Consider the following 27,598-nt stretch of genomic DNA (forward strand, 5'->3'; position numbering starts at 1 on the left):
GAGGAAAATTGTAGATAGGAAGTTAGTAATGATGTAAATTTTTCATGTAGTACTATCATATCCTGTACACCCCTTAGGGTACAGGATATGATAGGTTATGTCAGGAATTTGATGATGATGATGATGAAATAACAAAAAATTCTTAGCTTGCCCATGGTATCAATGCACTCATCATCATCGTTAGTGTTCTGTCTCTTGACAGGTCCAATGGTATTTTAGCAAATTCTCTTTCTACAATTTCTCCTGTCTCTTGCTTCTTCCTTCATTTCTTTATATCCTCTTGTGCCCCTTGTATTATCAAGCATCATTTGTCATCACTTTCCTTCAATTTTCCCTTCTGTCATTCTTTTCAATAGGCTGTCTCCTCTTAATACATGTCCTATCCAATTATGCTTTCTTTGTCTTATGGTCTTTAGTAAATTCCTTTCTTATTCAACTCTTGGTATTACTTCTTCATTGGTAATTCTTTCAGTCCACTTTATTTTCTCCATTCTTCTCCATAACCATATTTCAAATGCTTCCAACATTTTAGCTTCTTTCCTCCCAATTCTCCATGTTTCTGACCCATGTAAATTTACACTCCAAATATAACACTTAACAAGCCTTTTCTTTAAATTTTTATTCATTTTTAATAAACAATTTTTTTTTACTATAAAATGCATATTTTCCTTTGTTAATTCTTTCTTTTTTTTTATTTCCATGTCAGATTTTCCATTTTCTTGTATTATACTACCAAGGTATTTATATAATCTCACTTGTTCTACATTTTATCCATTCATCATCACCTCTATGTTTCCCAGTTTCATTGAGATTCTCATCACTTCTGTTCTTTGTGTTAATTTTCATATTAATTTTCATATCTTGCTGTAGTTCAGGGGTGTCCAACGTTTTAGCTTCCCTGGGCCACATTGGAAGAAGACGAGTTGTTTTGAGCCACACATAAAATACACTAACACTAACGATAGCTGATGAGCAAAGAAACGTAGAATATGCAGTTAACATATTTAAGTAATTTAAACTTCATTAATTCATGAATTTTTTATTATAAAAGTAAAACACAAGACATTGTTTTTGAGACACTAATGCATGCTTCGATATTTGGTTCGATGGAAGTAGTTGCAATTCTCAGTCAGTTCTTAAGGTGCTTATCGGATATTTTGGTTCTAGTTTTATTCTTCGTGTGCTTCATCCTTGAAAATAGCTACTCACAAATGTAGGTGCTTCCAAATAGCGATGACATGAATAAGGCATGATTGTGAAGTGAGGAATATTTTTCTCTGGGAAGATATATCTTGTAGAAGTCCAGTAAAGAGACATGATCAAATTTTTCTTTAAGTTGAATGTCAGATTGTAGCTCTATGCATTCCATTTGAAAATTGCAGGTAATATCTTTATGTTGACTGAAAATAGAGTCACAAATAGACCAAAAGATTGATGATTTTTCCGGAAATCTTGAAACCTGTTCTCAAATTCCTGTATCAAATCGAAAAGCAAGGCTGCATATTTTTCATTGTTCACAGGATCGTGTTTAGCCAACGTGTCGAAATGCATAAAACTGTTTGCCTTAATTTGAGATTGCCATAGTTTCAGTTTCATTCGAACACTGTTATAGTTTGAAATATTGTATTGATCAGTTAGTTTTCACCTTGAAGATGCATGTTTAACTCATTTAAATGAGCGGTCAAGTCTACTAAAAACACCAAATCTGTGAGCCAGTTTTCATCATCAAGTTCTGGCACAAATTTTGTTTTTCATTCCATAAACGACTTGATTTCATTTTGCAAATCATAAAATCTTTTCAACATTGTACCTCGATTTAACCATCTTACTTCCGAAAAGTAAATGATGTCCCCATAGTCAGTATCCATAAATTTAAGGAATTCCTGGAATTGGCGATCATTCAATCCCTTGGCCCTTATGAAATTTACAGCCTTGATGACAATCTGCATGACATTATCCATCTTTAAAGCTTTTGCGCATAAATTTTCTTGGTTGTACTATGCAGTGATATTTCATCATACGTAAATTTTAGGAGGCAATTGCATCGTCTTCTATTAATTTTACAAGTCCATCTCTTTTACCTATCATCGCTGGGGCACCATCCGTAGTTATACCAGATATGTTCACAATGGACAAAGAAAATCGCTTTAACGTATTTTTCACTGCTTCGTATAAATCTCTTGATTTAGTTGTGTCTTTTAATGGCATTAAAGAAGCCATTTCTTCAGTGATATTATATTCGTCATCAATACCTCTAATAAAAATTACCAATTGAGCTGTATTAGTACTATCAGTACTTTTGTCTATCGCCAAAGCATAAAATTTAAAATTAGCAGCGCTACTCTCAAAAACCTTTTTCGATAGATTTTCCTATTTCATCAATTCGCTTGGCTATAGTCTAGTGAGACAAACTGATTTTAGAAAAATCCCCTTTTTTTTCAGGGCAAATTATATTTGCCACACTTTCCATATATTGCTTAATAAACTCATCATCGGCATAAGGTTTTGATTTTTTTGCTATCAGGTTTGCAACCACATAATTAGTTTTACAATAGAATCCGTTTCAGATGTTATTTTTTTTTAAAAACTTTGTTGAGATAATTATTATTATTATTATTCAGGCTTCCATGGAGTCAAAAGACTCTCGTGGGTGGTCCTTCCTAAGAAACACCAAGTCTATAAAGTCTATCATACCACTCCTTGAACTCACTGACTGTTCTGGCTCTCACCACTCTATCAGGCAATGCATTTCATGGTTCAACCACCCTCCATGCAAAGAAACTACTCCTCACCCTCTTGCTCACAGTTTCCTTTCATAACTTCCAGGGATGACCACTTGTCATCACTCCTTCCTGTCAACCAAGTGAAAGAACTCCCCAGCGTCAACCCTCTCTACAGTTTAAAAGTGTCAATCATATCACCTCTCCTTCTAACCACCAAACTCTGCAGTCCACATTCCCTCAGCCGATCCTCACAACTAACATTGTACAGTCCTGAAACTGTCTTTGTTATCCACCACTGTTCCCTTTCTAAGAACAATAGTCCAAGTGTGGTCTGATCAGGGTCTATACAACAGAATGATAAGTGTTTTATCTCTGCAGGTCAGTGTCCTTCTCATTATTGCAGCAATCCTCTGTGTTACCTTCACAAACTTTGCAATATGTCCACTAAATTTCAGGTTTCTATCAATCATCAACCCCAGATCTCTCGTCTCCCCCTACTTCCTCCAGTATAACTCCTCCCATAGATTATGCAGTGTCCCATCGATGTTTCCCAAACCTCAAGACCTTACATTTTGCTACATTAAACCGATACCCCATTCATTTGCCCATCTATCTAGCTTATTCAAATCCTCTTGCAGAGCTGCCGCATCTGCACTATTACTAATAATCCTTCCCAGCTTTGCATCTTCTGCAAACAACTGAATATTCAGTTGTTTGCATCATCCGCAAACAACTGAATATCCCCTTGCAATCCACTGGCAATGTCATTGATATAAAGATTAAACAATATAGGTCCTAGTACTGAGCCCTGTGGGACCCCACTTGTAATCCTCTGCTTCATTGAAACTGACCCACCATACACAACTCTCTGATACCTATCGGACAGCCAATCCTGAATCCAGTTGACTAAACTGACATCCAGACCCATGTGCTGCAACTTAAATATCAGCTTATCATGTGGCACCTTGATCAAATGCCTTTGCTAAATCTAAGAAAATGGCAGTATATGCGTTTCCCTCATCTAATGCTCTTGTAACTTTATCATAAGGCTAGCATATTGCTAAAACAAGAGTGCCCCTTCTTAAATCCATGTTGACTTTCACAGATAACATTACCCTCATCTGCCCAATGCTGTATATGGTCCTTAACTACTTTCTCCAAGATCTCACTAACTACTGATGACACACAAACTGGCCTATAATTAGACACTTCCAGTCTGCTACCACCCTTATGCAATGGCACTATCTTACCTTCCTTTCAATCCATTGGCACCTTTCCCGCAGCCAGACTTTCATTGAAAAGCCAGGTCAAAGTCACTGTCAGTTCATTAGCACATTCTCTTAAAACTCCATCTCAATACCATCCAGTCCCACAGCTTTACTGACATCCAGAGTACTCAGTATTTGAAACGCACTCTCCTCCTGTACCTATAAACCTCGAACCTGCCCTATCCCTCTAGCATTAGAACCGATTCCTCCAGGATGAAATACTCTAATAAAGTGTTCATTGAACAATTCTACTATGTCCTCTGCATCAGTCACTCTATTCCCATTTTTATCCCACAATATTATTCTTCCACAGTCATTTCTCATGTTACTGGTCACATATCTAAAACATTTCCTAGGATTTTCTTTGGATCTTAGGGCTAATCTCCTCTCATATTCCAATTTTGTCTTCCTTACCATACTAATCACTCAGTCCTGTGTCTTATACTCTTCACCATCTCCTTATATCTCTTCCACAGCCTCTTTTTCGCATGCAAGTTCCTGTTTAATATTGTTTGTCATCCACTTTACTCGAAATTGTGTCCTCTTGTTCACTCATGATACACAACTTACCATTGCTGCTAACAAATATTCTTTCATAATTTCCCACGCACTAATGATATCCCGGCCTTCCAATTCCTCCTTCCATGAAACTTCCCCAAGTCGACGTCTTAGACTATTATAATCACCTGCCTTATAATTCCACATACGTTCCCATCTCTTTGATACCCCTGCATGTCTATTCATTTTCCAAGTCAAAACCATATGGTCACTCTCTCCAACTGGTGGGAGAGATGTCATCTCAGTTATTATCAACTCCTCTGATGCTATAATCAAATCCAAAACTCTTGAACCTCTTGTTCCGTCTATTACATGTTGCCTAAGACATTTGTCCCTCAAGATTTCTAGAAATTCCATTCCTTTATTTCTACATACATCTTTCTCTCCCCAGTTTATACTACTGTAGTTAAAATCTCCCATAACAATCATTGTTATTGCACTTGCCAAACTCAACTGTTTAAACATTTCCTGGTGACCACTCTCTGTACTCCTGGGTCTGTAGCAACACCCCACTAAATATCCTCTTGCCCACCTCTACCTCATGCCATATGCTTTCAAAATCATTAGTGTCGCTGCCTTCCAAAGTCTCCACTCTTAGAGGACATAGGTCATCACTTATCATGAGCAGTACTCCACCACCACGCTTTCCCTTCCTATGCTGCTGAAAAATGCTGTACCCAGTGACTTCTATTCCTGTTATTATGTCCTCTTCTTTCAACCACGTCTCAGTGATCCCAATAATTTTTGGCCAGGCTGATGCTATCTATGCCACCAATTCCTCTCCCTTGTTCTGGATACTCCTGGCATTAGTATATAGCATATAAATGCCGTTGTTTATATACCCAGCATTATCCCCTCTAGACTCCACTTACCTGACATTGTCTCCCTTCTTCCAAGTATCCATTCCCAAAGGAGGCCATCCCTGCTATCATCCTCCCTGGGACATACTGACTCTTTCAGAACAGCAATCTCTCCAGATGTCTACGTCCTTCCTCATTCAAATGTAAGTGGTCTCTTGCATACAATTTCCCTCTGTCCTCAAACACACTCCAAGCATCCACATATTCCAGTCCTCTCTTGTCACACATTCTAGCTATTATGGCATTCAATATTACTGCTCTTCCGCTCAGTTCGTCATTATCATACCTAGGCAACACACACACACACACACTATCTTTCCTCTCTGTGTCTTCTTTCATACCACCTCAAGCAAAAATCTCATATCTCTCGCTGCCCTATTTACACCACCACTCAAGTCATTTGTTCCCACCATCACAATCATCTCATCCACCCTTTCACCTCTCTTTACTGCCAAAGCCACCCTGTCGTTCCTCCTGGCAAACACTCCTCATGCATCCTATCTTGAACACCACGGATCATCGAGTCCCCATACATTATACCTCTTACCATTCCCTCTCTCCTATTGTTTCCATTTTCTCCTCTTCTTTCATTCCCATACCTTTCTCCTACTGTTTCCGTTTTCTCCTCTTCTAGCACTCCTATACCTCTCTCTCATTCCGTCTCTTCTACTGTTTCCATTCTCTCCTCCTCTAGCACTCCCATGCTTCTCTCTCATTCCATCTCTTCTACTGTTTCCATTTTTGTCTGTCTTGAAATTTTATTACGAGTTGGCCTGTTTTGCCATCGCAGGGTAGCCATAGAACACAGGTTTTATTGCAGCAATAAAACATGTTCCTGTTTTTGGTTCATCTTTTTCTGATTTCTACAAAAAATGTTCATTACTGCTATGAACAGCGACCAGTTCGTTTGCCCTATGTGTCTAGTGAGTACAATTCACACTTCACTGAGTGAAGTGTGAATTGTATGAGTAAATTTATAGTGAAATAAATTCCAACAGAAAAATACATCTTTAAAACTTAAGTGTATGTAATGTAATGTTATTTTACTTGTTAGTTTTATGACATTTTGCTTTTAAACTGAAATAATTTAATTTAGGATTTTGGGATTAATTAATTAGTTGATTTTTAATAAAATATGCCGGTCAACTTATTATATATGAAAATGTACTAAAAACTGTATTAATTCCAAATACTTTTTTTTCTCAAGAATTAAAGATTATTAAAATCGATGTAAAATTAAAATAATGTATTTACAGTATACATTGACAAATAATTACATTAAAAAATGCTAAAAGACGTTTATTGATGTGATTATTTGTCTCCAAGCTTTGTCCTCCCCCCCCCAAGAAAATTTTCTGCAGATGCCCATGCATAGGATCAAATTGATGTGAAATGTAGCACAGGTTGCGTAACCCATACGGCAGCACACCCAACTGAAATGGGCATGCAACTCCACTGGTGATAAGGATATAATGGAAAGGGTCCAGAGAACAGGATTAAGGTGGTAATTGGTATTTGTGATGTGTGATATGAAGACAGACAAATTGAGGGAATGCAGTTTGCAAAGCCTTGTGAACAAGAGGAAGAAAGAGGAAATGATTGAGATACGTAAATTGGCAAATGGTTGTTACAGGGTTAATATGGAAGAAATTTTTTTATAGAATGGGAGAAGGGGGTAGAACAAGAGGACATTCCTGGAAGCTGTATAAGGAGGGCATGAGCATGGCATATAGACAGAGTTAGAATGGTGAGTCTGTTACCGTGGTATGACAGAGAGGAGTTTAGAAGGAGGGCCATAATCGCAAATGATATTATGCGCAGGTTATGCGGACGGTGTGGTGTGGAATTTAAGGACGTGTGGAATGAGTTTGATGGGCGAAAGGACTTATACAAGATGGATGGCCTGCATTTGAATGGACTTGGTGTGTGGAGACTGGAAAAAGTGTTGCTGAATGAAGTGAAAATGGATGTGCAGAACCAGGGAAACTAGAACTACCAAGGAGGGGGGGAAGTGGATATCCAGACATCAGTGAGACAGTTGAGTGTAAAAATGTATATAATGTACCTGAGCCAGCAATAAGGACAAAAAATGGGAATGGGATATTTAGAATACCGCATCAAGATAGGGGTGGGACAAAGGGAACACTGCAATTCATGTATACTAATGCCAGGAGTATTAGGAACAAGAAGGAAGACTTTTTGGCCTTGATTGGCTCTTCCTGGCCACAGGTTATTGGCATTAGTGAAACATGGCTGACGGAAGATGATATAGTTAGTGGGATAGAATGTGTAGGTTATAGTATGTTTAGGAGGGACAGAGAGAATAAAATTGGGGGAGGGGTGTTATTGATGATAGCTGATGAACTGCAGCCAAGGAAAATTGAAGTATTGCAGGATAGTGAAAGGAGCTCATTTGAGGCTATTTGGTGTGAGATTGATACCGGCAGAATAAAATATACGGTGCTGCTATAGACCAGGTGATGGAATAGATGGTGGAGATGGTATGCATAAACAAATTGATGAAATGAGTGGAAGGAGGGTAATTATTATGGGGGATTTCAACTATGGTAACATTGATTGGAAGGAGGAGAGGACACATGTGAGGAAGGAAATGGATTTTATTCAATTATTGAGGGATAACTATCTGAAACAGCATGTAATTGAAAATACTAGGGGTGTGAGAGTGCTTGACCTGGTAACAGTATCTGAGAATTTGACTGTAATGAATATGACCATGTTGCCACCTATTGGTGAGAGTGATCATAAGGTCTTGACCTGGGAGGTGGCTAAAGGAGTGAAATTTGTGATTAAGACAGGGTATATGTGGAATTACCGTGCTGGCAAGTATGACAAGCTTAGGAGATTGCTTGGATCAGTGCCATGGCATGTACAACTGCAAGGGCTGGACGTCGATAGAGCATGGGAAGTGATCAAAGAGCATTTACAGGAGGTTATGGCTGATTGTATACCTAAGGTCCTAATAGTGAAACAAGGAGGGGTTAAATGGATGAATAACACCATTAAGCTTGAGCTGCAAAAAAAGAAACAACTATGGAGGGAATTTAAAGAAAGGGGTGACCTGCAGGCACAAGAAAGGTATAAAGTACAGGCCAGAAGGGTAACGAGTGTGGTAAAAACAGCAAAAGCCGATTATGAAACGAAACTAGCTATGCAAGCAAAAGAGAATCCCAAACAGTTCTTTCAATATGCTGCAAGCAAGAAAAAAACTGTACATGGCAAAATGATTTTAAGGAATGACGATGGTAAAGAGTTCACTGAACCAATCGATATAGTGGAGTTACTGAGCGCGCACTTTGCAAAAGTATATCATCCAGGTGGTGACGTTGAAAAAATGAAGGAACCATTAGTTTATATGGGAATTGTGATGAATGAAGTGGAGGTGAATAGTCTATTACAGAACCTTAATGTGAATACATCTGTGGGATTGGATGGTATACCGGCACGGGTCTTGCATGAAGCGGCTAATGAATTATCAGTGCCCTTGACCATGTTGTTTAATCTGAGTCTCAGGTCTGGCTTAGTCCCGAAGGCGTGGAAAGAGGGGAAAATAGTTTCACTGCATAAAGGCGGATCCAAGACTATGGTTGCAAATTACCGACCGATCAGCATATCAGGAGTCATTGACAAGGTCTTGGAGAAAGTAGTCAAGGGAAAAATACAGGAATGGATTGATGAAAATGAGATACTGTACAGAGGACAGCATGGCTTTGTGAAGGGTAGATCATGCCTCAGTAACTTGCTCAAGTTTTATAACAAGGTGACAGCTGAACTGGATAAGGGAAATGGGTTTACAGTGATACTGCTGGACCTGGCAAAGGCGTTTGACAGGATACCACATGGAATTCTAATCCGTAAACTACAACATATGGGAATCGATATAGGGTTGGTGAGATGGATAGCTGGGTGGTTGATGGAGAGATATCAAAGAGTAGTTTATTCAGGAGTAGAGTCCAAAAAACGGCCTGTGACTAGTGGTGTGCCATAGGGTTCTGTTCTTGGACCACTGCTGTTTAATCTGTTCATTAACGATATAGGGAAGGGTCTAAGTGGGACAGTTCATTTGTTCGCTGATGATGCAAAGTTGGGTAGGGCGATAGTGAATGCAGAAGATGTCAAAATCTTGCAAGATGACTTAGATAGATTGGAGTTCTGGACTAAGGAGAATGGATGTCAATTTTATGTGACAAAATGTAAGGTTATGCATTTTGGAGTGAAAAGATTAGCAGCAGTATACCACATTGGTGGAACTGTACTCCAAGAGATTGATGAGGCCAGGGACTTGGGAGTGTTGGTGGATAGGGAGATGAAGTTTAGGGGGCACATTGCAAAAGTAGCTAAATCAGCTCATCAACTCACTTGGTTGTTGAAAAATACCTTGACGAGCAGAGAAAAACAAGTTATTGTACCTCTGTACCGAGCCCTGAAAAGACCTCATCTCGACTACTGTGTCCAGATTTGGTCACCTAGGTTCCTTCTTGATGGGGAGGAGGTGGAGAGGATCCAGAGGCTAGTGACTAAGATGATAGTGGGTCTATGGAATGAACCATATGAGAACAGGTTGAAGATTTGTGGGTTGCAGAAACTAGTTGATAGGCGGAAAAGGGGAGATATGATTGAGACATTCAAATTGCTAAAAGGATTCTATAGGATTAATTCAGAGGATATTTTTGAGATCAGGACTGGTGGTGAGAGAACTAGGGGACACCCATGGAAGCTGGGCAAGAGCGTGGTTAGCAGGGGTGTTAGAGCTGGGTTCTTTACTTTTAGAGTGGTAAATGAGTGGAATAAGCTGCCAGAGTCTGTTGTGGGTGCTATGACAGTGAGCGAGTTCAAGGCAAGGTATGATACATACTGTGAGAATGTTGAACAGCTGTGTGAACATGATGTTTAGGGCCTCCCTCGATGAGTTTAAGGACTCCTGGAGTAGCCCGTGGTAATAATAATAATAATAATAATATAAGGGTGGTCTGAAAAGTTCTCGGCCTAAAAATGAATTTATAATTTCAAAATTATTTTTATTTTTCACCATAATCTCCCTTAAAACTAATACATTTATTCCAGAGATGCTCCAGCACTATTATCCCATCCCTGTAGGTTCTCAGTAAGATCTGCAAAATAGCAGATCTCAGTAAGATCTGCAAATCAAAAGGTGATTAGAAGAAAAAGGCTGACCAGCGAGATAGAAGTCAGAGGGAGCCAAATCTGGGGAATAGGGTGGATGTTCCAACAATTCATAGCACAGAATCCTTAATTTTCCCATTTCTAAAACAGTTTTGTGGGCAGGTGCATTGTCCTGATGAAAGATGATTTTTTTTTTCTGCAAACCAGGTCTTTTCTAACGAATTTTTTCATCTAGTCTGGTTAAAAGATCAGAATAATATTTCCCAGTCATTGTTTTACCCTTTTCATGATAATTAATACACAAAATGCCTTCAGCATCCCAAAATACAGATGCCATGACCATTGCTGCTGATGGAACCAACTTTGTCTTCTTCGGCGCTGAACAACAGGCTTCTCTCCACTGTTTTGACTGCTGTTTCGATTCTAGTGTGTAATGGTGAATCCAAGTCTCATCCATAGTAATAAATTGATGCACAAAATCAGTTTTATTCTTGTTAAAATGCTCCAAGCACTGTTCAGAGATTTTCGAGTGAGTGTGTTTTTGATCTGCTGTGAGCAAGCCTGGCACCCATCTTGCGCAAAGCTTTTTCATTTACAATTCTTCATGCAAAATATATCCTACACGTCCTTTTGAAATGCCTATAGTCTTAGCAATTTCCCCACTTTGACTTTCCAGTCATCCAATATCATATCGTGCACTTGATCAATGATTTCTGGTGTTATAATTTTTGGATGTCCTTCATGTGGATCATCTTGAAGGCTGGTACAGCCACATTTAAACTTGCCAGTCCATTTATTAATTGTCGAAAACAAAGCAGAAGAGTGCCCATAAACTTTTATGAACTTCGAATGAATTTCTTTTGGCATTAAACCTTCTTTTACAAAGAATTCTATAACTGCACAATACTCAATTTTATCCATTTCAAGGGATACCGACAAGATTTTTGCTTCAGACAGCTGTATAAAACAAACTACTTGATAGAATGACTTGCAAATTGATATGAATGCTTATGATAGATGTACCAACATAGAAAAAAAAAAATCTCTTGCCGATAGTGTTGCCATCTATGGTCGATGCTGAGAACTTTTCAGACCACCCTCATAAGGAGCAGGTTATTTGTGTGTAGAGTTGTGAGTGGAATGTATTGCCTGATGCTGCAGTCAATGCAGATACACTGAATGTGCTTAAAGCATGGTTTGATGGGCTTTGTGTGTAATGTTGTGTACCTCCCACAGTGAGCCTTCTGATTCCATGAAGGTCTGGTGTTAATAATAATATAGTTGATGATGCTTTCTTCAGTCATCTCTTGACCATTTGTACATTACCAAAATTTTTTCCCCTTGAAATTCTTATGGCATGCATTGCACTAAGCTGAATTCTCAGTGTCTCATAATCATCTGCCTTTTAATTCCACATATATACCCCTTTTTTCTTTTTTTTTAAATTGAAAATTCAGCATGTCTGCAAACTCTAGGATCAAAACCACATGCACTTCCTAATCAGAAGCAATTATTATTATTTTGATTGCACAGGAACATTCACAGAATCTCAAGACATACCATAGTAGACCTCACATACACAATATTCATCATGCCTCTTTTTGAATGTACTGTCTGACAAAGAACTCAGTCTCTGGAAAGCAAATTTTCCACTCAATGACCAATCTACAGCCATAAAATCTAGTTCTTACATCATTGCTAATAACACTCTTACTCAATTTCCAAGGATTATCCCTAGTGTTACCCCTTCCAGCCATGTGCTCAAAAATTTCTTCTCCATTAATTCTATAAAATTCAGTCCATAATTTAAACATTTATATCATATCCCTGTTTTATCAACCAACTTCTTGTAACCCACAAATTTTTTGTTATAAGAAACATTCTAGAGGCAATTCACCATCTTGGACACTGTCCTCTGGATCCTCACCACTGCATCCTTATCACCAAGAAACCCAGGTGATGCATATAGTAATCTAAATGTGGCTGCATCGAGGAATAATAACATACTTATCAAAGCTTGTTAGTGTGTTCTTCCATAACCAAGTAATCCTATGTGTTACCTTGGCCACTTTTGCTATATGCTCACTGAACTTCATCTCCTATCCACCAACACCAGCAAATCTCTATACCTTCAGTTTCCTGGAGTACAATTCTCATCCCGCAAAATGCATAGCTTTACACCTTTCCACATCAAACTAGCACCCATTACCTTTTTTCAATATACTATTAGATTGTTTAACCACCTAACCATCCTTGACATGTTTACATCAATAATTATAAGAATGAAAAGTGCCCACTGAATTTGTAATATTATTTGGATATTATACATTCGACAACTTTCAACAACATTTGGATACTATTGAAATAACATGAATATGAAGCATATAAAGAGGATGTGAGTAGGGGAGTGAGGGGCAGGTTTTTTTCATGCAGAGTTGTGAATGATTGGAATGTCTTGCCTGAGAGTGTGGTGTCTGCAAGGAGTTTGAATGTGTTCAAGGCACAGTATGATGAGCTGTGTGCGATAAAAGGACCTCCCAGATGAGTCTTTGACTTCATGAGGTCTTGGGGTAATAATAATAATAATAATAAACTAATTGATATATTTAATCCATATGGCTGCTTGTGTGATTAAATCTTACTGCACAGGAACATCTCTACATCACCTTGATTAACTATTACTACCCAATTTTGCATGTAGGCTATTTGTGTTGGATATCTTAGTTACTCCTAAGTTTTTTGTTTTTTTCTATGCTATCACCCCAGCACTCTCAAACTCCAAGTTCTCTGCATTGCAAATTGTGTCATATTATTAGCTCTTAGCAACTAAAAGAACCACTCTTGCTGCACATTCTCCCTTGTGTTCCCTTAGAATGAGTATATAGTTACAAGTATATATTTATTTTATGTATTCCTTCACTTTCTGATGCACTTGTTAATATAAAGGCAGCAGCTGCCCAGGATCCTTTTATTATGCAACTACAAACACAATGAACCAGTTTTTCCTTTTCTTTTATTCCATCTACAATTGTCCTCTGGAACAGACTTCCTCATGAAGTATTCCCAAACAACTACAAACTGCAACTCTTCAAAAGAAAAAAAAATCAATAAACTTCCATCTTAGTCTTCATCAGCACCCCACACATGGCACCGATGTGTTTACAGGTTCCTCGACCTCTCATATATGGGATCTATCTATATATATAGTATATGCTTATCTAGCAACAAATGCATACTCTGAAATAAGACAAAACATTGAACCTACAATATAGCATGTCATAAAATAAATATTAAATAGCAATGTACATTCATTGTTATTATTATTATTATTTAGGCCTCCATGGAGTTAAAAGACTCATCATGGGAGGTCCTTCCTAAGAAACACAAAGTCTATCAAGACTCATCGAGGGAGTCCCCCCCATAAGAAACACAAAGTCTATCATACCACTCCTTGAACTCATTTACTGTTCTCGCTCTCACCACTCCATCAGGCAATGCATTCCATGGTTCAACCACCCTCCATGCAAAGAAACCACTCCTCACAGTTTCCTTTCGTAACTTCCAGGGATAGCCTCTTGTCATCACTCCTTCCCGCTGTTCAACCAAGAGAAAGAACTCCCCAGTGTCAACCCTGTAACCACTGCTCAACAGTTTAAAAGTCTCAATCATATCACCTCTCCTTCTTCTATCCACCAAACTCTGCAGTCCACATTCCCTCAGCCGATCCTCATAACTATCATTATACAGTCCTGAAACCATCTTTGTTATCCACCTTTGTACCCTTTCCACAGTTAATTTATCCCCTTCAAATCCTGGGGACCAAATCTGAGAACAGTAGTCCAAGTGTGGTCTGATCAGGGTCTTATACAACGGAATGATAACTGTTTTATCTCTGCAGGTTAGTGTCCTCATTATTGCAGCAATCCTCTGTGTTACCTTCATCACCTTTGAAATATGTCCCCTAAATTTCAGGTTTCTATCAATCATCAATCCCAGATCTCTTGTCTCCCCTACTTCCTCCAGTATAACTCCTCCCATAGAGTATGTTGTATATTGTTGTATGTTGTATGTACATAGTATATTGTACTTTTTCTATATTCATCAAATTTTGACTATTTGCATGTTGAACATTTATGTCCTTGTATTGGTTGTTAGAAAATATAAGTTTTAATCTCAACCACGTTATAAAAGAAAACCCACTTATCTCTTGATAATGTCATATCTTTGTGATTGTGTCTTCTATGACAGGATATACAGAAGAGTGATATTACTCCTCTGAATTCTTGTTTTTTTCTGTCCATCCATTTGTCAATATCAACAAGGGATAAGATAAAAGCATTTTATCTTATCAAAATCAATCTAATGAGAAATAAGGAATGTTTCAGCATTAAGTCTAGCCATCTTAGATCAAAAACCTGGTGCACATAGATCTTGGACATTCTACACATCACATCACTAGTCATAAGTTTAATGTGAATCACATATGCACAACATTGTTAGTGTATTTCAAACAATCTGTAACATTGTTAATGTTAGCTTGTTCATCAAAAAATCCAGTCAATATCATGTCAATTTAGTTTATTATTGTATTTCACTCAGCTGGAGAAGTTTACTGTAATGCACATGAAACCAGTTCAGATTGAAACTTATATTGTCTAACAAACAGTTTCCATGTGATTTAATACTAGACAAACATTCACCATGTTCCCCATACACAGAAGACTTAAAAGCAACATCGTTTTCTATATTTATGCAGTAATTTGAGATTTATTTTGTTTCCAGTTAGTCTGAGATTTCTCTCTGATCAACACATGACATAAGAAAGTGAAAAAGAGGTGCCGTAAAAGCATCTATGATCACAGGTTGTTCAGGAGTCACTCACAGTGAAGTGGATGCACTCATAGAATGCAAAGAGACATTCATCACAAAAACTGTGAAAGATGTAAAGACTTGCCAAGCATGCACAACTCCATAAACATGTAAAGGGAGAAAATTTTAATGATTTATAAAAACAGACTGCTCACGTAAGTTGCAGAAACTTGCAAATATACAGATGTGTTCTCTCTGAAAAAATGATCTGTGAAAGGTACGAACCATATTTTCTGATCTGATAAAATGAATATCCAAGTAAAGTTATTTGAAAAGAAGAAAGAAGAAATCTGTTCATAAGATTTTTAAACAGTTGGAGGTTGTAGTCCTTAGGGAAACTGTATGGGTATGATGGTTCCAGAACATAGGGAGTGGAAGGTATGAATGAGGAGGATGAGAAGTTGATTCAATATATTTAGAGCTGGATAGTGAATGGATGTTGATTAGCAGCTATTTGTGTGTTTATAGCTTAGAGGGGGAAAGTGGAAAAATGTTGCAAGAAAGTTGAGCAGCAAGCTGTCTATAAAAATACCAGTAGAAGAGGCACAACAAAAATTGTGCCTCTTCTACGCCTATAAGTGAGAGAAGGGTCACCAATTAACCGAATCATCTTCCTCTGGAAAGCATCAAGCACTTTTAGAATTTTTGGCACATTGCCCCATATTGTGAGAATATTCTAAGGCAGGGTGGAGATTTGAGATTTATACAGTATTAGGAGTTGCAAGAGTGAGAAATAATGTCCTCAGTGGAAAGACACACCTTGGTTATGGATGTGATGTGCTCATGACAGAAGAGGCTAAATGTGCAAGTAAGTGCATGGAGAGATGTGTGATCTTGCAGATATCTGGATACAACATTATCAAATATAAGGAGATGATCTTTCATTCATAAAATAATCCAAGATTGTGTTATGGAACCGATATTTACAAGGTTGTCATTACCCCACTGAAATATATCATGAAGAACAATGTTTAAAGTACTGATTATGAAAAATCTTGTAACTTGAGATATGTGGGCAATGTAAGTTTGTCAAACAAACAACAACAAAAAAAAAATGAATGGAGCATACTGTCAATCAAAACTGTGGATAGAATTTGAGGTTAGTGATAGAACATTATTTATGAATAGGCAAAAGCATCACAACAAAAAAAGTATAGGGCCATGGGATAATCTAGCATTGGTGAGGAACTCTAAAGAAAGGAAGCCATCTGCCATGATATGCCATAAATGATCCTACAAGAAATTCATAATCCTGTTGCAAAGGGCTGTAGACAATATGATGGTATTTTAGTGAACAGGCCTTTGTGCCAGACCCAATCAAAAGCCTTGTAAATATCTAGAGTAACCACAGGTTTTATTGAACCTTTTCTTACCTTGGGTCCTTAGACTGATGATGTTGGCAAGATCTGCTGTGGAACAAGAGTAGCAGAATCCATGTTGGTGGTCACTGATTAATTGGTGGGCTTCTAGGTGATGGAGTTGACTGGTGATGACTTTCTCATTATTTTCAATAGAACTGAGGTGAGTGTAAATGGGATAATAGTTAGATGGTTGGTTTTATTTCCTTTCTTTGGGAAAAGTTGTATATACTCTTGTTTGCTTCTAAGCTAAAGGGTGGGTGCCAGATGACTATGAAAGATTGTAAAGATGATAAAGGATGAAAGCTAACAAATTCATGGGAAATTTGGAAGAACTTCAAGGTATTTCATCTCCCAAGTATTCATCCCTGAGGAAATTAGTCTCTTCTGGAAAAATATGCCTCAAAAAACATACATTTTGAAGGATGAATAAAAACTACCAGAATACAAAGCACTGAAAGATTTTCTAACATCAATGTTGGGACTGTATATCTCAGGAGACTTCAAAATGAAGCTGCTCTCTGTCTTCTGAAAACCTAAGTGGATTGATGAATATTGATGGATGTGCTTAACTACTAGTGATCCACTAGTAGTCTTGACTACTAGTGATTTTTAATAGGGGTAATCAAAAGGAATGGGTTAACCATGAAAATTTTCAAGTTTGCTTTTGAGAATCATTTTGTACCAGCAGTGAAGCGACATATTCTGACTGTGCACCTCACAAAGAAGGCTCCCTGTTTGTCAACTTGCACAGCTTATATCTTGAGTATTCTTCAGGATTCATAAAAGAGAAATTTTTGCCACTGTATACCACCTCATTGTTTCAATCAATGGATAAGCAGGTAAATGCAAATTTTAAGATACCATAAGCTCATGTTTGGACAATGTTCTTGTTCAGATGTAGACGTAGGTTTCTGTGGGTAAGGAGTTCTGTAGGTAGTTTTCAGTATTGAGACCACATGTTAATATAAAGAGTTTATTAAAAATAAACAATTAAAAAAACCACACGCTTCGTTCATCATAAGACTTACATCGTCATGGGAAATGGTACATAAACGTTTTACACAACAAAAGCTTATTGACAATTAATTACACATATTAGATGTTTTTAATAACTTCACAACTGTTAAATAATTGAGAAACCAGAATACATATGATATATTTGTTACTGTATGCATATTGGAACATTATTGTTACATTCTGTGTTTTACATGTGCTATATCCTAGGTCTGTGACAGTTAAATTTTTGATGAAGGCAGACCACACTTGAAATAAAATCAAGCCTTGATTTTTATTGCACTGTGTAGGGATTCTAAACATTTGTGCAGCTTCTTTACATTTTCTTGTGAAATAATTATTATCAATATATGACATGTTTGTCTGTTGCCAGAATACTTGGTCATTAGTGGCCGTGTGGAATGCTAAACCTGATTTGTGCTCCCTTCTTTTTTCAACGTCTTTTACATGCTCAGACATGTGGATCTCTCCTGACCTTCCTGTCTGGCCTACATAACAAATGCCAAAAAGAGCAATGAATCTCATAGATGCCTGGTTTTTTCATAGGGTGATGTGCCAGTTTTGGTGGATGTAGGAATCTTGATATTTTTTGTAAATGTAGAAAGAAAGGGTTTGTAAAGGTAGAAATGCCACTTTTATGTTGTACTCGCGGAGCATCATAGCCACTTTGTCCATGACATTTTTGATGTACGGCAGCATGACTGCATTCTTTAAATCTTGTTTAAGTAAGGGAGTAGCAGGAGCTGTAGTAAGAATTTTTTTGATCATCTTGGGTTCAAAACCATTAAATGTGATGTTCTGTGCCAGGTAGTGTAATTCTTCATTTCTTTTAATTGGTGTACTAGATATATTGTATGTCCTGTCTTGCAAAGTTTTAATTATGCCTATTTTTGCAATGGATGATGGTGTGAAACGGCATTTAAAAATCTTCCTGTTGTGGTGGGTTTTCTGTATATGGAGAAGGATAACCTTTTGATAATAATTGTTTCACAAGAAAATTTAAAGAAGCTGCACAAATATTTAGGATCCCTACACAATGCAATAAAAATCAAGGCTTGATTTTATATCAAGTATGGTCTGCCTTCATCAAAAATTTAAATGCCATGGACCTAGGATATAGCACACGTGAACCACAGAATGTGACAACTAGCAATGTTCCAACACACATACAGTAATGACTATATCATTTGTATTCTGGTTTCTCAATTATTTAACAGTTGTGAAGTTATTAAAAACATCTAATATGTGTCTAATAATATGTAATTAATTGTCAATAAGCTTTTGTTGTGTAAAACTTTTATGTACCATTATCCCTGATGATGCAAGTCCTACGACGTATGAAACTTGTTGGGTTTTTTAATTTTTAATTGTTTATTTTTAATAACTCTTTATATTAATATATGGTCTCAATACTGAAAACTACCTACAGAATGTTCTTGTTCGACAAAGAAAGGCAAGCTGACATTAAAATAATTCTGGAAGAGTTATAAACATCAGAGGTACTATAGATAATACTGGAAATGCATGGGAGTTGATTTTGCCAAATTTTGGAAGGTTCAAAATCAATGACAACAAAAAGAAACCAAAGAAATGGCACAGCTTGGAGGCAATCATAGTCTTGACAAGTGATGTAGAGAAGCTTGTCCAGTTTTATTCTGAAGACCTCTTTGAAGAAGAAATCTTTGACATAAATGAAGTTGCAACAGAACTGTGTGTAAAGATATATATACATATCTTTACACATCTTATGTGTAAAGATATGTACATATTATGCAATACAAAAGAACTGATGATGCAAAATATGTTGATGAGGAATACGAACTGAAACCATTATTATCTTCATATGACTCTCTGATCATAACAGAGAGAGAGAGAGAGAGAGAGCATACAAGATTTGTTTAGGAATTGGTTTTCATACTGAGCCATATGCTGAACTATGGCATTTCTACAGGTACTTAGATTTGCATTGTTTTACTGAATTTGGCACTGCCATTCTTCCACTTTTTTCTAATTAAGTAAGAACTAGAGCAGCCACTTGTGTCAATACCCATGCACTTACTGGCTCCAATACTGAATTTGGCACTGCCATTCTTCCACTTTTTTCTAATTAAGTAAGAACTAGAGCAGCCACTTGTGTCAATACCCATGCACTTACTGAGTGAACTTCATTATCTTTCTCCATCCCATTTATTTCTTTTATTTGGAACAGTCTTTCTCATATTGATTTTCCCAACTCTTTAAGAAACATATTAATAGATTACTTCTTTCTCTTTAATCACTTTCCCATATATATGTCACTGTTGAGTTATAGGTCTTGTGCCTTACATATGTGGTGTGAAAATCATATTGCCTGAATTGAGCTGCTGAACCCGAAACGGATTTTTTTTTTTTTTAGAAGAATCCAATTAACACACACACACACCTCCCAGAAAAAAAGCTAAGAATCTGTTATTTCTGCATAATATATACATATATATTTTTTTTATATATATATTTGTCAATGCCATTGACAACATCAGGAGAATGTTTAGGTTTTCTGGCTTTCTCCCTCCAAAAATAAGCAAAGTGATTCTGACCACTCAAGCAGCTATAAAAATGATTGAAAAAATTACTCAAATAAAACTGACTTTCTCTTACAGTGAATGCTCATCACATGTCTCAATGAAGGTGCATGTTCATGTAATTAACAAACTGTTCCATGGATGGGGTTGTTTTTTTTAGACTTTTAATAAAGATATTTTTTATTACTTATTATTACACCCACCATGGAGTCAGCAGACTCATCATGGGAGGTTCATTTAACTGACAACTTATTTATCATACTGAATCTTAAAATAATCCTTAACACTCCCCATACATTAAAAACATATTCTAGTAATGCATTCCATTCACCCACAATTCTCCACATAAAAAATCTACTCCTCACACTCCTTCACTAAACTCTTACATAACTTCCAAGGATGGTCTCTGTTCTTCTCCCCCTCTACCCTTATAAAAAGAGTCTGCATTAATCCAATAAAATTGCCTCACTAACTTAAATTATCCACTAATTGATACAATCCAGATTTCTTCAACCTCTGTTTCACCATAGCCAGCATTCCAGAGTCCTAACACTGTCTTAGTCACTTGTCTTCTGGACCCTCTTCAATGTTTACACATCACAATGAACACGAGATGACTAAATCTGAGCACAATAGTCCAAGTTTGGTCTGACCAGCACCTTATACAGTGTCACAATCAATCCCTTATTCCCTACATGTCAGAGTGCTTCTTATCATAGTGGCACTACGATGTGCAGTCTTTGCAACATTTGTAATATGTCCTCTACAGTCCAGTCTACTGTCAACCATCACTCCCAAATCTCTAATCTCATCCATTTCCTGCAGTTTGGCATCATCAACATAGAACGCAGCCTTATATTTCTGCCTTCTCCAAAATGCAACACCTTGCACTTATTGATATCAAAACTGCAACCCCACTCCTTTGTGCTAGCCAAAAGTCGATTTAAATCTTCCTGAAGGGAATTATCAGTAGTGCTACTTATAATTCTTCCCAACTTTGCATCATCAGCAAACAACACTCAAGATCCCCAGTCAGCCCACTTGATGTATCATTTACAAAAAAAAACTTAAACAGCAGGAGCCTAAGAACAGAACCCTGGGGCACCCCTACTAGTTACCCCCCTTTTTTGAGACACTGCATCATTATACACAACTTGCTGGTACTGTTCAGATAGAGTCAATCACCTATCCATCTAACCAATATACTATCTATTCCCATCCTATGTAGCTTGTATCCATCCTTTACAAATCCATGCTGACTATCTTAATGAATACCACGTCTATCAACCCAATCTTCTATTCCTAACCAATCTCTCCAACATCTTGTAAATAGTACCACTCCATGCTTGTGGAGTGGTACTATTTTGCTCTCTTTCCACTCCTTAGGGACCTTACCCATTACAAGACTTATTAAATATCCAGGTCAAGGGCACAGCTATCTGTTGTGCATATTCTTTAAAAATATATGGTGATACATCACCCATTCCCACAGCCTTATTTACATCTAACACAAGCAACACCTGATACACCTGATTCTTTCACTTGCAATTCTCCTAATACTGCTTCCCTCCTTCATGCTGTACAACCGGCTTGTCCAACCCACAGGCCACATGTGGCCCAACAAAAAATCGTAAACTTACAAACTTTATGAGATTGCGACTAAAAATACCATTAATAATACTACAAATACAATTTTAACATGCTATTAATTTATAAGCGATGAATTTTTGAATTTAACAGTTCTTTAGTAATAACAGATTCATAAAATCATTTTCAAATAATTGTATTTATTCAAAATTGCTGCCCATGTGAGCAGTTACTTCTCAATATAATAAATGGTGCGCTAGTGCTGTTGCTTTCTACTTTTACCACACAATAGATGTCTCTCTATGTGCGCCATTCGAGATCCCCAGTAGACGTTACATGTGTTTGTGGCAATTTGGTAGTAAAAATTTAGCGATTTGGTGATTATTAAACCTTGCTTTCTAATTCTGAATCTATTTTTTTTTTAAATTCCAGCATGGCTTCAACAGCATCTCCAAAGAAAACCGAACCAAAAAAAATAAAAATTATAGAAGAAGGAAGATTGTTCAACGAAAATAACTACTTTTTTGTCGAGGCAAATAATAAGGCAATCTGCTTAATTTATAGGGAATTTGTGCCAGTTTTCAAAGACTACAATTTTGAAAAGGCATTACACACAAAATCACGCTGAGAAATTTAGTGCGTATCAAGGAATGTGTCGTATAGACAAAATAGCGGAATTGAAAAAAAAGTCTATCATCTCAACAAAGTTTTTTAAAAAAAATAACAACTGAAACGGATTCTATTGTAAAAGCTAGTTATGTGGTTGCAAACCTGATAGCAAAAAAATCAAAACCGAATATCATATCACTGAAGAAATGGCTTCTTTAGTGCCATTAAAAGACACAACTAAATCAAGAGATTTATACGAAGCAGTGAAAAATACGTTAAAGTGATTTTCTTTGTCCATTGTGAATATATCTGGTATAGCTACTGATGGTGCCCCAGCGATGATAGGTAAAAGAGATGGACTTGTAAAATTAATAGAAGATGATGCAATTGCCTCCCAAAATTTACATATGATGAAATATCACTGCATAGTACACCAAGAAAATTTATGTGCAAAAGCTTTAAAGATTGATAACGTCATGCAGATTGTCATCAAGGCTGTAAACTTTATAAGAGCCAAGGGATTGAATCATTGCCAATTCCAGGAATTCCTTAAATTTATGGATGCTGACTATGGGGGACATCATTTACTTTTTGGAAGTAAGATAGTTAAGTCAAGGTAAAATGTTGAAAAGATTTTATGATTTGCGAAATGAAATCAAGTCGTTTATGGAATCAAGAACAAAATTTGTGCCAGAATTTGACGATGAAAACTGGCTCACAGATTTGGCATTTTTAGTAAATTTGACCGCTCATTTAAATGAGTTAAACATGCGTCTTCAAGGTGAAAACCAACTGATCAATACAATATTTCAAACTATAACAGCGTTCGAAATGAAACTGAAACTATGGCAATCTCAAATTAAGGCAAACAATTTTATGTATTTCGACACGTTGGCTAAACCCGGTCCTGTGAACAACGAAAAATATGCAGCCTTGCTATTCGTCTTGAAACCTGAGAACAGGTTTCAAGATTTCCGGAAAAATCATCAATCTTTTGGTATATTTGTGACTCTATTTTCAGTCAACATAAAGATATTACCTGCAATTTTCAAATGGAATGCATAGAGCAACAATCTGACATTCAACTTAAAGAAAAATTTGATCATGTCTCTTTACTGGACTTATATAAGATATATATCTTCCCAGAGAAAAATATTCCTCACTTCACAATCATGCTTTATTCATGTCATCGCTATTTGGAAGCACCTATATTTGTGAGCAGCTATTTTCAAGGATGACACGAAGAATAAAACTAGAATCAAAATATCTGATGAGCACCTTGAGAACTCACTGAGAATTGCAACTACTTCCATCGAACCAAATATCGAAGCATTAGTGTCTCAAAAACAATGAATTAACGAAGTTTAAATTACTTAAATATGTTAACTATATATTCTACGTTTTTTTGCTCATCAGCTATCGTTAGTGTATTTTATGTGTGGCTCAAAACAACTCGTCTTCATCCAATGTGGCCCAGGGAAGCTAAAAGGTTGGACACCCCTGAATGTACAACATCATTTACACCAGTATGATATACACAAGAAGTGCTCATTCAATAATTCCACTATATCCTTTGCAGCAGTAACTCTGCTGCAATGACTATCTACCAGTGTCAACCCGCCATAATTATTCATTCTCATGCTTGCCATATAGGATTATATTGAGCATTTTCAAAACTTAAAATGTAATTGGCAATTGTGTTTATGTGTTAATTACATTTTTGAGTAGGTATCCAAAATAACTGCTTTCATTTAAAATGTTTTATTACATTTTAAGTTTTTTTTTTTAAATCAAAGCTTAATCTACAGTTGGGCTCATTTTTAGCATACAAATTTTCTTAAAAAATATAAGTTTCCCTCCACAACATTTTCTTTGTTTGTAGCTCATGCTTAATACTACTACTCATTCATCCAACTCCTACCGGATTTACCCTTGTGATGTTGAGTATAGAGTGTGATATTACTTCCTCCAGATATCCATTGACTATCTGCCATGGACTGTGAACATCTTTCCCTTGCAGATCTTCTGCCATGGTACTGCTTCAACCTTGTTCCTAATGGTATCACAATCACCTGTCTTATAGTTCCACATATACCTTTCTTAATTGGAATTTCCACATGTTTTGCTAACTCCCAAGTCAAGACCACATGATCACTTTCCTCATTTGGAGGCAATGTAGCCACCTTAGTTACTGAAAAGGCTTCCACATCATCGCTGGCATCCCCTGACCTACAGCAGCAGCAAACAATTTAATATTTTGGCCTCTATCTCACACCAGATTGACCTCAAAAGAACTGCCATCTGCCAGACTGACTCCTAATCTTATTGGCTGCAATTCATCTGCTTTAATCATCAGCAGTACCCCCCCCCCATCCTGTCTCGTCTATCCTCCCTGAAAATACCAAATCCATCATATTCTATCCCTGTAACTACATCATCTGCTGTTGGCCAAGTCTCACTAATGCCTATAAAGTTTGCCAAGGTTGCAACCAATGCTAAAAACTTCTCCCTCGTGTTCCTTATTCTTCTGGCATTAGTATATTAAAACTGCAGCATCCCCTTAGGTTTCTCCCCCCCCAACTACCTTTACTTCTTAAATTGACTACTCTATTCACTATTTTTGCTTGAGATTAGATTCTGCACATTCTCACATTCATTTGCTTCACAGGTGCCTTCTCTCTCTCTCTCTCACACACACACACACACACACACACACACACACACACACACACACACACACACACACACACACACACACACACAAAGTCTGCATATACACTAATCTCTTTAGTCTTCCTGACATTGGGTTCTACACTCTAAGTGAACAAAGCTCTTTAGACACCCAACTCTGAATCGATTTAAGTGAGATCCATCAGCACCGTTCAAATCTTTATATCCATCAAGCTCAAGCCATAGGTCCACAAACTCCACATCATTCCTTCTGCTCAATCTGCATATTGATTCATTAGATATCATTGTCCTCCTTCTCAGTTTGCCTTGATCAGGAAACCCACAAACATGGCAGGAAACTCACAAACATCACCTTCTCTCCTCTTTTTCACTTCTTACAATATCTCTTGGACATTCTCCCTCATGCAATACTTTGCACCTCTCAGGTCATTGGTTCCAGCCAAAACAATCAATTCTTTCACTTTTCCTTTCTGCATTCTAATAGCATTACTAATATTAATTTATGTACCAGGGGAAACATGATTTTGTAGCACTTTTGTGAAGTACTCCCCTTATTGATGAATCACCATAAAAAGTTATCTGCTTACACTCTTTTTCTCTCATTTATTCTAACATTTATCTTTTTGGCTTTGGACTTCTTGGTTTTTTCTCTTCTTAGTTTAACTATTCTCTTGCTGTTTCTGCAGCCTTACAATCTTGCACTTGGTTCTGGGAAGGATTGCATACAAGTGAGCTATTTCTTTATTCAGAACATCTACATTTTCCTCAACTTCTGCCACCATAACTTTTGCATATGCTACATTTCATCATTTCTCTTTCATATTAAAAAATATGAATATCCTGTAATGATATTGTTATTACGAATGCATTTCCAAGAGGCTAAGGACTCATTCAAAGGAGGGGGCTCATTAAATATTCATATTAAATAACTCTCCTTGAATAGATTTACTGAAGATGCAATTACAATAACTGATGGTAGCCTATTTCATGCACTCAACAGATGACATTAGAAGAATATGGACCTCATATGCTTCCTAACAACACCCATAGTGCAGCCAAACTGCAAAATCTTACATCTATGCTGTAAGATCCCTTTATGAATTTGTCGTATCCCCTTATGAATTTTATATTTCATCTTCTCTTCCTCTTTGAAAACCTTGAAAACCACATTTCCTCATATGCATAATTCCATAGGGTAGTTAGCTCATTTACTGACCACTGAATCTTTTCAACAAAATTCCTACCTGTAACAATAAAATTACACAAAAGTATAATTTTAATTTAATTCTTATTTATAAAATAAAGTTATAATTACCAATAGCTCTCTACAAAGCAGAAACTTGGACCTTAAAAAAAGAAAGAAGCAGAGAGAAAACTTTTGGCTTTTGAAGTGAAATGTTTCAGGAAAATCAACAGAACTCATTAGAGAGAACATAAGACTAATGCACAAATGCTGAAAGATTTGAATATCCCTAACTCAACAATTCTCAACACAGTTAAAAAGCATCAAATTCATTGGTTTGGTCACATTGTGTGAATGGAGGTGGACAGACTTCCTTGCCTGGTATCTTAAGTCACGATAGAGGGTAGATATGGGAAGAACGATATTAATGACATAAAGTCCTTAGAAATGCATTGGACTTTCACAGCTTTTGGTATATGAAAGGTCTCGATTTGGACAGAGAATGGTGGAAGGCTCTTATCCACATGGGTCTCAACTTGTCTTAAAATGGAAGAAAGAAGAATAATCTTTTCAGCTATTTTTTCATCTCTTTGGAATGTAGACACCCAATGATATATATGTGCAGCGTAATCCAGATATGGTCATATCACAGTCTTGTAAAGTGAAAGAATAATTTCCTTATTACTACAAGTTAGTGTTCTCTTTAACAGTGCTGTTATCAAATGTGATGACTTAACCACCTTAGCAATGTGACTCCTAAACTTTAACTCATGGTCAGCAATACTCCCAAGTCTCTAGCTTCACTGACTACTTCCAACGAACTCCCATTAATATAATACTTTGCCTGTGACATCTTCTGTCCAGAATGAATAACTTTAAACTTAGTGACATTGACATTCATTGTCATCTGTTTATATAACCAAATCTGTTCAAATCATCCAACAGGAATTCTATATATCAGATGCTTTCCTTATTACTCTCACTAACTTAGCATCACCAGCAAATAACTGAATATCACCTCATAATATCATTAATGTACATTAAACAACAGTGGAAAAAATATACAATCCCATGAAACACAGATGTCACCCTCCGCCTCATTGTCTCAGCACCACAATACATGTCTGTCAGCCACTTTCTAATCCATGTCACCAGTTTCTTTTCAAAACCTA

Source organism: Typopeltis vanoorti, chromosome 15 (assembly GCF_054136105.1).
Source record: "Typopeltis vanoorti isolate ZY-2024b chromosome 15, IOZ_Tvanoo_1.0, whole genome shotgun sequence".
NCBI classification, from domain to species: Eukaryota; Metazoa; Arthropoda; class Arachnida; order Uropygi; family Thelyphonidae; genus Typopeltis; species Typopeltis vanoorti.